The 11860-nt window shown below is 48.4% G+C and overlaps 1 non-coding gene across 1 annotated transcript; it reads left to right on the plus strand.

The window, feature by feature from the left end:
• The first annotated feature begins 10853 nt into the window (after positions 1-10853).
• LOC114805980 lies at positions 10854-10991 on the plus strand. The gene has a single exon (XR_003754111.1). It is a non-coding gene; the product is annotated as a small nucleolar RNA SNORA7 (small nucleolar RNA).
• The last annotated feature ends 869 nt before the right edge of the window (positions 10992-11860 follow it).

An 11860-nucleotide genomic window follows, 5' to 3' on the forward strand; every position in this document is an offset into this window, starting at 1 on the left:
TGATCTCGTAAATCTAAGCCGGTGGTTGACTATAAAATGCATTTGATCTAATCATTCCTTTATTAATTAGATCCAGTTCAATATGACTTCATGAACTTCCTTGGTTCGCTGCCATTTATCTGGAGATCGGCTTACACAGACGATTTTATAGGCCATTTTAATCACTTTAGGTAAGCTCTTGGTAACAAAGCAATATACCTGCCTTCCAAGTCTCTAGGTTTTTGCTGAGAGAACTTATAGCCTGCAAAAAGACAAGGTTAGTGAAAGTGGACTCAATTTATTTGACAGATAACTTTTCTGAAATACAGAATTACTTCCATTCTAGTCACATCATGAACTGGTTACAAAAATTAATGATACTTCACCTATCAAATTTCTTTTTTATTTAGTTATGCCTGGACTGAATCACATAACTATTCTTCCCTTTTGAAAAATCGCCGAAGGGCATTTGAAGTTAACTTCTTCCTTTCCCTGGTGCGAGCAATCCAGCTAGTCATAAGAAGGTCATGTGATCTCATAAGAAGAGAATTTAGAATTGGTTTTCTATGGCTGAACCTAGCCAGGTACCAAATGAAATGGAGAAATATCTGTTTATCTGTTAGTTGAGAAGGGAGGAAGCCAAAAACACAAGCCGTCTAGCATGTGAGCTCATTGTGTGCAGAGAACCTCTTTGTTTACCCACTCTGTAGTATTCTTCCAAGTGCTTAGTTCAGGGCTCTGCACACCGTAAGCGATCAATAAGTGCCCCTGACGATGACGATGATCATGACTAAAGTTCTTCTCGTTTCTACTGTCCCCGCACCTGGTTATGAAGTGCCGGACAGCCACTCAGGGACTCAGTTTCCTCACCTGAAAGTTGGGATGGTATTTGTTAAGCACTTACTAGGTGCCAGGCACTGTACTAAGCACTGGGATGGATACAAGCAAATCGGATTGGACACAGTCCCCGTCCCACTTGGGGCTCACAGTCCCAATACCCATTTTACAGATGAGGTAACGGAGGCCCAGAGGAGTGAACTGACTTCATTCAATCGTATTTATCCTTTCCTGCCTTAACTCTGCCCTCTCCTCCGCCAGGCAAAGCTTCTTCTCCTCCCTCATCGACACCCATGCCCGTCACCCCCGCCGATTGTTCCGGACCTTTAACTCTCTCCTTAGGCCCCCTGTTCCTCCCCCTCCCCCATCTCTCACCCCTAATGATCTGGCCACCTATTTCCTCACGAAAATCAACACGATCAGGTCTGAGCTCCCCAAAGTCACCCCTCCGCCTCTCCCCTCCCCCCCACCGACCCCCTCCCCTACTTTCCCATCCTTCCCTGCAGTATCCTCAGAGGAGATCTCCTCCCTCCTCGCAAGTGCCACCCCCTCCACCTGCGCCTCGGACCCCATTCCCTCTCACCTTCTTAAAACCGTCGCCCCTGCCCTCCTCCCTTCCTTAACTTCTATTTTTAACCACTCAATCTCCGAGGGCTCCTTCCCCTCTGCCTTCAAACATGCCCACGTCTCCCCCATCCTAAAAAAACCCGCTCTTGACCCCACTTCCCCCTCCAGTTATCGTCCTATCTCCCTACTACCCTTCCTTTCCAAAATCTTAGAACGAGTCGTCTACAATCGATGCCTAGAATTCCTTAACTCCCATTCTCTCCTAGACCCCCTCCAATCTGGCTTCCGTCCCCTCCACTCTACCGAGACTGCTCTCTCTAAGGTCACCCGTGACCTCCTTCTTGCCAAATCCAATGGCTCCTACTCCATTCTGATCCTCCTTGACCTCTCTGCTGCCTCTGACACTGTCGACCATCCCCTCCTCCTCCATACCTTATCTCACCTTGGCCGATCATTCTCGGTCTCCTACGCTGGAGCCTCCTCCCCCTCCCATCCTTTAACTGTTGGAGTTCCTCAAGGGTCAGTTCTTGGCCCTCTTCTGTTCTCCATTTACACTCACTCCCTCGGTGAACTCATCCGCTCTCACGGCTTTGACTACCATCTCTACGCAGATGACACGCAGATCTACATCTCCGCCCCTGTCCTCTCCCCCTCCCTTCAGGCTCACATCTCCGCCTGCCTCCGGGACGTCTCCACCTGGATGTCGGCCCGCCACCTAAAACTCAACATGAGCAAGACTGAGCTCCTCATCTTCCCTCCCAAGCCCGGTCCGCTCCCAGACTTCTCCGTCACCGTGGATGGCACGACCATCCTTCCCGTCCCGCAGGCCCGCAATCTCGGTGTCATCCTTGACTCGTCCCTCTCGTTCACCCCACACATCCTATCCGTTACCGAGACCTGCCGGTTTCACCTCTACAATATCGCCAAGATCCGCCCTTTCCTCTCCACCCAAACGGCTACCTTACTATTACGGGCTCTCGTTATATCCCGGCTAGACTACTGTGTCAGCCTTCTCTCTGACCTCCCTTCCTCCTCTCTCGCCCCGCTCCGGTCTATTCTTCACTCCGCCGCCCGGCTCATCTTCCCGCAGAAACGATCTGGGCGTGTCACTCCCCTTCTTAAACAACTCCAGTGGTTGCCTATCGACCTCCGCTCCAAACAAAAACTCCTCACTCTAGGCTTCGAGGCTCTCCATCACCTCGCCCCTTCCTACCTCTCCTCCCTTCTCTCTTTCTACCGCCCACCCCGCACGCTCCGCTCCTCCACCGCCCACCTCCTCGCCGTCCCTCGGTCTCGCCTATCCCGCGGTCGACCCCTGGGTCACGTCCTCCCGCGGTCCCGGAACTCCCTCCCTCCTCACCTCCGCCAAACTGATTCTCTTTCCCTCTTCAAAACCTTACTTAAAAATCACCTCCTCCAAGAGGCCTTCCCAGACTGAGCTCCTCTTCCCCCTCTACTCCCTCTGCCATCCCCCCTTTACCTCTCCGCAGCTAAAGCCTCATTTCCCCTTTTCCCTCTGCTCCTCCACCTCTCCCTTCCCATCCCCACAGCACTGTACCCGTCCGCTCAACTGTATATATTTTCGTTACCCTATTTATTTTGTTAATGAATTGTACATCGCCTCGATTCTATTTAGTTGCCATTGTTTTTACGAGATGTTCTTCCCCTTGACGCTGTTTAGTGCCATTGTTCTTGTCTGTCCGTCTCCCCCGATTAGACTGTAAGCCCGTCAAACGGCAGGGACTGTCTCTATCTGTTGCCGACTTGTTCATCCCAAGCACTTAGTACAGTGCTCTGCACATAGTAAGCGCTCAATAAATACTATTGAATGAATGAATGAATGAGTATTTATTGAGCGCTTACTGTGTGCGGAACACTGTACTAAGAGCTCGGGAATGTACAGTGCAGCAATAAACAGTGATATTCCCTGCCCGCGATGAGCTCACAGCCAAGAGTGGGCAAGGGGGACATCAATACAAATAAATTACTGATATGTACATAAGTGCTTTCCCCTCTCGGGTCGCAACTGGAGAGTTTCAAGGAGAGTCGAGCGGAGGCCTACCCGTTCCATTCCTAGGTTGGGCAATGGCCAGCGAGTGGAAGGCCATCTGCTACGAATCAAAACTCACCCGTGCTGGGCAGCAGAGGCCCGGGAGAGAGTCGAGGGCAGAGACTCGAGTTTACTGTGCAGAAAGGGACGACGGGAAACCACTACTGTATTTTGACCAAGAAAACTCTCCGGATCCACTACCAGAATGGTTGCAGATGGAGGTGGGGTATTCTGGGAGAGATACGTCCATGGAGTTGCTATGGGTCGGAGGTGACTCGACGGCATACGACAAAACGTAAGTGCTTTGGGGCTGGGAGGTGGGGGAAGAGCAAAGGGAGCAAGTTGTACTTTCCAAGCGCTTAGTAAAATACTCTGCACACGGCAAGCGCTCAACAAATACGATTGCTTGAATGAAGGGTGATTCAGAAGGGATTGGGCGATGAGGAAAAGTGGGGTTAAATCTGGGAAGGCCTCTTGGAAGACAAGTGTGCTGCCAGGGGAGATGGAGGCACAGTGAGAAGATTAACATTAGAGGAGTGAGGTGTGCGGGATGGATGGTGGGAGAGAAGCGACGAAGGAGGGGGCAAGGTGATGGAGTGCTTTAAAGTCAATGGAGACGAGTTTTTGTTTCATACGGAGGCGGATGGGCAACCACTAGAGTTTGTTGAGGAGCAGGGGGACGTGTCCAGAACGTTTCTGTAGAAAAATGATCCTGGCAGCAGAGTGAAGTGTGGACTGGCGTGGGGAAGGACAGGAGGCTGGGGAGTCAGCAAGGACTTGCCCAAAGTCACACATCAGACAAGTGGCAGAACAGAGATTAGAACCCGTGACCTTCTGACTCCCAGACCCGTGCTCTATCCACTATTCCATGCTGTATGCCACCTGACCGTGGTATCACGTGGTGACCTTCCCCGATTTTGTTTATTTTATGTTCTGTCTTTCTATCTAATTTAGATGGGCAGGGACCATGACTAATTCTATGTTCTGTTCACGGCCTCATTTACAGCTGAAATTTAATGGATGGTGAATTACTATAATTAAGTGCTTATACTATTATCATGTCACCCCTTTGCAGAGCTTCTAATGGGTCCAGGTTGTCTTTACGCTGAAAACTCTTGTTTTCCTTCAGCGTATCCCCCTTCCTGGCTGTTTTCACCTCTTCCCACAGTACCTATGTACATATTTTCCACTCTTGTCATGCCAACATGTGGGGGACATGAGTGTCCCTCTTCTGTCGTGGCGCATTGTGTATTTAAACGGGGGCTAGTAGGGATGCATTGTTCCACCGTAAGATTCCTCTCCAGCACTGTCTGCTCGGCTCAACCCCTCAGCCTCCCCTTCACCCTCTCTCCCGACATCCTTCGCCACTCCCCGTCCCGAGCCCAGTCTTCAGGAAGTAGCATGGCCTAGTGGATAGAGCCCAGGCCTGTTGATCTAAGTATTAATTATGATTTATTAGATATAAGGGAGTCAGAAAGACCTGAGTTCTAATCCCGGCTCCGTCACTTGCCGTCTATGTGACCTTAGGCAAGTCACTTCACACCTCTGTGCCTCAGTTATCTCATCTGGAAAATGGGGATTAAGACTGTAAACCCCATGTGGGACAGGGACTGTGCCCGACCTGATTAGTTTGTATCTACCCCAGTGCTTAGTACAGTGCCTGGCACGTAGTAAGTGCTTAACAAATACCGTAAAAAAAATGCTGGCCCACTCCCCTCCTCCTCCGTAATAGCAGTAGTATTTATTCAGTGCTTGTCCGATGCTGTCGAGTCGTCTCCGACTCATAGCGACTCCATGGATGCACCTCTCTCGGAACGCCCCAACTCCGTCTACGACTCTCTCCCGAGCCACCGCTGCCCGGCACAGGTGAGTCTTTTCTTGTAGCCGATGGCCTTCTACTTGCCAGCCGCTGCCCAAGCTAGGAATGGAATGGATATACCTCTGCTGGACTCTTCCTCCCGTAGCCGAGACTGGTAGAGGACTGGAATCACTCCACGTGCGATCCTGAGAGCGGTATTCAGTGCCGGGGTAGATAAATGATAGGTCAGACACGGTTCCTGTCCCACATGGGGTTCAGTCTAAGTAGGAAGGAGAATGTGTGTTTGATCCCCATTTTACAGGTGATGAAACTAAGGCGCAGAGAAGTGAAGTGACTTGCATAAAGTCACCCAGCAGACAGGCCTCAAACAGTGAGGCGTAGCATAGCAGTGGATTGTTGGGGAACTAGTAGACTGTGCAAGGTAGAATCAGGAGAGAAATTATTCACCTAAGGATATGGACTTCAGGAAGCTAGGGACATAAAGAGGCAGAGTTGAAAACAGACAGAGGCCTGAGGTGGGATAAACTCACTGGTGCGACAATAATAATAATGTTGGTATCTGTTAAGCGCTTACTATGTGCAGAGCACTGTTCTAAGCGCTGGGGTAGATACAGGGTAATCAGGTCGGCCCACGTGAGGCTCACAGTTAATCCCCATTTTATAGATGAGGTAACTGAGGCACAGAAAAGCTAAGGGACTCGCCCCCAGTCCCACAGCTGACAAGTGGCAGAGCCGGGAGTCGAACCCATGACCTCTGACTCCGAAGCCCGGGCTCTTTCCACTGAGCCACGCTGCCTCCCCTGGACAAGGAAAATAGTAATAAATAATTGTGGTATTTGTTAAGCGCTTACTGTGTGCCAGGCACTGTATTAAGTGGTGGGGTAGATGCAGGATAATCAGGATGGACCCAGTCCATGTTCCACATGGGGGTCATTCATTCAGTCGTATTTATTAAGCGCTTACTGTGTGCAGAGCACTGTACTAAGTGCTTGGGAAAGTACAATACAGCAGTAAAGAGTGATAATCCCTGCCCACAATCAGCTCGTAAATCCTCATTTTACAGATGAGGTAACTGAGGCACGGAGAAGTTAAGTGACTCACCCACGGTCACACAGCAGGGATGTGGCAGAGCTGGGATTAGAACCCAGGTCCTCTGATTCCCAGGTTCGTGCTCTTTCTGCTAGGCCATGATGCCTCTCATATTTACCTGTGTATGTAGCATAAAAAAAGGCAGCTAAGTCTCAAAAGAGCAAAATGAAAATAACATGACTTTTAAAGGCTCCCTTTTTAAAAAAAATGGTATTTTTTACATGTGTACACACCTGGGAATCATAATTCATCCTAATAATTCTACCTTGTATTCGACCACAAGCATGTAATTTAGAACATAATCTCAATTAGTTGTACAGATTTAGTCAATTCACCTTTCGGGCAAATTGCCACATTCTTAACCTCTATGATTATGCATTGAACTCTGTTCATTAGCTGTTGCAAGAGAACATCACTGCATGACGGAGAGCTAAATAAAGCCTACTAATTTGCCAGCTGGTGAAACCAAGAAGTTCTAGAACTGGGTTGTCCTGAATTTCCTCAAACCACTTCTGGTTTTAGTGTTAATTAGCAGGAGAAATGATAATGCAGTGTTTCATTTTAATTACTAATCTTCCCTTCTCCCCTGGCAACCTTCTCGCTCTATCATCACTGCACTTTTGCTCCTCCTTAGGATTTCTTTTGTGGTGACTTCCGATTGCATTTTTGTAACTATCGTTTTACCTACTCTACTATCTGAGAACTTCTGCCTCCTAATGGTAAATGATTTGATCTCTGTCCCCTTTGCTAGATAGTAATATCCTTGAGGTGAGAAGTTGTGTCTTCTTCTTTGGTGTTCTCCCAAGTCTTTAGTGCAATGCGCTGCACACTTAGAACAGTGCTCTGCCCGCAACCGGCGCTCAGCAACTACTACTGATCGATTAATTAAAGAGATCTATTTTAGACGAAAAAAAGCAGATCATAAAGAGAAATTGAGACAGAGAGAGGAGACAGAGATAACATTTGGAGCTTGTGGGTCACGGGAATGGCCCTTGCTGACGGAAAAGGAAAATTAGGAGAGGATTTAAGAGGAGAAGTGAGTTTAATTTGGGACATAATAAGCTGAAGTTATCAGTGAATCCTTCAGCTGGAGATAGTTCCAAAGGAGGAGGAAAGGCAACTTTAGGTAGTGAATGTAAGGGAGGTCAGGGCTCTTGTGACAAGATCTGACCTGACCTGGCCAGCTCTGTAGACGCTAGGCCTGGCTCTCTACTTTCAGGGCAAGGCCCGAGTCTACCCACGATCCACCCACCCATCCATACGGTACCATGACGTTAATTGCACTGTATGGCCAGAGATTCTACTGTTTGACCAATTCTCCATTGCTTACCTGTTAAAGGTGGCTTTACGAAGTGATTCTTCCCTTTCTCAAATGAACCAAAGACTGTTTTGGCACTGCTAGCGACGGGGGGTAGGGTGAGGGATAGAAGCTGCTTGGAACCCCCTCTGCTGAAAGGCTGCCCCCCCCAGAGACCACCATTTATATCCAATTTTCCCAGAGGTGGGAGTCTGGGTTGTGACTGCTCACCTCCCTCCGCCCTGTAATGTGGAAGAGGAAACCTGCAGTGGCAGCCGACCCATCCCAGTCAGTCAGTCGATTGTATTTCTTGGGCGCTTAATGCGCACCAAACCCTGGGAAGAGTACAACATAGCAGTGTAACGGACGCAGTCCCTATCCACAGCGAGCTTACAGTCTAGATGGGAAGAAAGACATTAATATAAATGAATATAGTTACAGATATGTACTTAAGTGCTCTGGGGTTGGGAGCAGGGATGAGTAAAAGGAGCAAGTCAAGATGGCACTGTAGTGGGAGAAGAGAGGGCTTAGTCAGGGAAGGCTTCTTGGAGGAGATGTGCCCTCAATAACGCTTTGAAGCGGGAGAGAGTAATTGTTTGTCGGATACGAGCGAGTCCTGAGTGAGCGTTCCTCGGCTTAGATCGGGAATAAGGTCCGGGCGCGTGTGTCTGAGGAGAGGTAGCTTGGCTGGCGGTTTCGGAAGACAACCTGGGAGTGTAGCCAAGAGAAGACCCCGGAAAAGGGGCCGAAAGAACCTAAATAGGCACTCCCCTAAGCCCCCCTTCCATTCCGCTTTTCTGCTGCTCTACTTATTTAAACTGCTCCTACCCGCCGCTCACTTTCCACAGTTTCTGATATCCCCCTTCTCGGTTTCTGCTTTTTGCTATGGAACGAATACAGGACAGGTAGTCAGGAGTGCTTGGGAGCAGCGACTGTGGCCATGGGAAGGGCTCACCACACCTACCCTCCCGGAGGGTAGTAGGTCGTGTCACTGGCAGGGGGACCTGCCAGGCAGATTTGCCCACCAGTCGGATCCTGCTTGGCTCCACTAATCGGAGGAGAGGAGGATTTTAAACCAATGTTTTATTGGAAAGAATCCGAACCTCAAGCAACGGTTTCCTGCAAGTCATTCATCTGTCGTGGGACTCATAAATCAGCAGGTTGCCAACCCAACGTGTAGCTCACAGTACTGACGATGGTACGATAAAATTACTAGATGTGTTCCCTGCCCTCGAGGAATTTACAATCTAACACACTTACAGTCTGTTGTCCAGAAGTGCAGGATCTCCCTTTATTTGCACTTCTTACCCTTAAGCTTATGACTTCATGATACATTCCCCCCACCCCCCCGCCGCCCCCAACCATCCTATTTCTCATGGTTTTGCACCAATACAACACGTACACAATCTGTGCTCCCCTAGAGGTTTAGAGCCAAACCATTATTCTAACACTTCGGTCGAAAACTGGGCCTTTAAGACGTGTTTTTGGACGAGGCTGAAGAGGGATAATGATAAGGAAATGGCATAGTCTGGTGGACAGACCTCCTGGGAATCAGAAGGACCTGGGTTCTGATCTCAGTTCCACCACTTGTCTGCTGTGTGACTTTGGGCAAGTCACTTCTCTGTGCCTCTGTTACTTCATCTGCAAAATGGGGATCGAGACTGGGAGCCCCATGTGGAACATGGACTGGGTCCAACCTGATTAGCTTGCATCGACCCCAGCACTTGGTACAGTGTCTGGTACTTAGTAAGCACTTAACAAATACCATAATAATAATAATCATTGTGGTATTTGTAAAAGGCTTACTATGTGTCAAGAAAGCACAGGGGTAGCTGTAAAATAATCAAATTGGGGCTACTCCCCATTCCACGTGGGGCGCGTAGTCTGAAGTGAGAAGGAGAACAGGAATTAAATCCCCAATTTGAAGATGAATAAACTGAGGCACAGAGAAGCTAAGAGACATGCCCAAGGCTAACAGCAGGCAATTGGCAGGCCCGGGATAAGAATACAGGTCCTCTGACACCCAAGCCAGGGTTCTTTTCATCAGGCCAAGCTTCTTCTCTGGGATCAAGCTGCATCAGTAGGGGTGTGCGGAGCAAAGGAAGGGAATATAACAGGAAGAGAAATGAAGATTAGCAACTAATACGTGAACTCTAGATCTCTGTCTATATCAGACTGGTCAAGTCTGGATTGAGGGACATGGGTGGGAAAGAAGTTGAAATCCAATCTCCTTGCTAGCCCCAGAAGTCTTCTGACTTCCTTGCTTGCGATCGTCCCATTTCATATCCCCATATTTCAGCTCGTCGTTTCACGGGCTTCCAGCCGATACCAACAGCCACTCATGGTATGTTTTCTCCATTCAAGACTACAGCTTCTGCTCAAAATGGCTGCAATTGCCTCGATGACTCTCTTGGGTTGGGCGTGTTGCATTAGGAACGAGAAAATAAAGCGTAAAAAGTGGGACACCAGCAGGAACCCATCGCTGGAAATGGGCTCAAGTTTTTCTAATCAGATCTTTGAAAAGCAGTTTCTGAAGGGGAAAAGACATTTTAACTGGAAATTGTAAAATCAGACCTGCTGTTCATCCTTGCTCTTAACAGTGGCTGATTCCCATCTGAAAAGCAGTCATGTAGAAGCTGTCAACCAAAGATGGAGCCATTCCAAAAAACATGGGACCACCAGACCAGTATACGTAGCGGAAAGTGCCATTTTTCCCCGATACCTGCTATGGCAATGATCAGTGACAGCTATTCCTCAATGCAAGTCTTTCTCACTTGAATCACAAAAACACTTGGGGGAAAATTATTCAAATGCTCCCGAAGAAATCTAAGTTGCCTAATATGCCATGGAACCAACAATTGTTAATGCCCTTGATATTCATGGAAATAAGAGGCCCTGATTAATTTCCACTCGGTTTTCTCGTTGCAGTTGTGTTTAATTCCCTAAGATTGCCACTATATCTTAATGAGCAACTACTCTGAAGTGTCCTCAGTGAAATTTTATAAGCTGGCAGGAGCTAAGTGTCCAATGACAAGTTCCCTTCAGCCTGACACTTGTATCAAAACAGAAGCAAATAGTCTCTCCACTGTAATTGCTTTGATCTGTATCGTAAGGAGACATGCTTTTCTTAGTCACAGCCATTGATCCTTTCATTTCCCTCTCAGATCTCCATTTTTTCCTGACTGGAACTGTTTGGTGTTAATTATAGTAAAAAACCCCTCTCAGGGTCGCATCTGGAGAGTTTGCAGTGCTCTACCAGTCTCGGCTACGGGGGGGAGAGTCAAGCAGAGGCCTGTCCGTTCCATTCCTACTTTGGGCAGTGATTAGCGAACGGAAGACAATCTGCTACAAGTCCAAACTCCCCCGTGCTGGGCAGAAGCGGCGCGGGAGAGAGTCGAGGGCGGAGGCTCAAGTTTACGGCCCAGAAGGAGGCAACGGTAAACCGTTTCCGTATTTTTACCGAGAAAACGCTACGGATGCACTACCAGATGGAGAGCAGGGCGTTTTGGGAGAGATGTGTCTGTGGGGTCGCTATGGGTTGGAAACTACGGCATAGACAAGAGAGTAACAGCAGCCGAATCAAAGTTCAAGGAATTGGAAAGAAATGTCAAGGAATTGAATCCTTTGAGGGTATTTATTGAATGCTTACTATGTGCAGAACACTGCCCTAAGCCCTTGGGACAGCACAGTACGATCGAGTGAGTTGAAACAATCCTTCCCCTCAAAATGCTTAAAATCTAGGGGCAGCGTTCAAGTCTAGCAGTCTGGACAGCAATAAGAAGAAAGGCCCATTAGACCGTAAATTCCTCGAAGGTCGGGTTCACGCGAGATACATTTTCCTTTATGGAACCTCAGGCTTCCTCTCTACACCACATTCACGTACTCACACAACTCATTTCTTCTTTGCCATCGCTGGCGGAAACTACATGAAAATTCCTAATCGGGAAAATTACAAAAGTACAAAATATCTAAACTCGTGGAAGTTATAGCTGATTTTAAATTGCGTTGCCCCAAATGGACACAGAGGCGTAATCAAACAGTGTGGCTTAGTGGAAAGAGCCCGGGCTTGGGAGTCAGAGGACATGGGTTCTAATCCCGCCTCCGCTACTTGTCTGCTGCGTGACCTTAGGCAAGCCGCTTAACTTCTCTGTGCCTCAGTTACCTTATCTGTAAAATGGGAATTAAAACTGTGTGCCCCCTGTGGGACAACCTGATCACCTTG

This window comes from Ornithorhynchus anatinus, chromosome 20 (assembly GCF_004115215.2).
Source record: "Ornithorhynchus anatinus isolate Pmale09 chromosome 20, mOrnAna1.pri.v4, whole genome shotgun sequence".
Lineage (NCBI taxonomy): Eukaryota > Metazoa > Chordata > Mammalia > Monotremata > Ornithorhynchidae > Ornithorhynchus > Ornithorhynchus anatinus.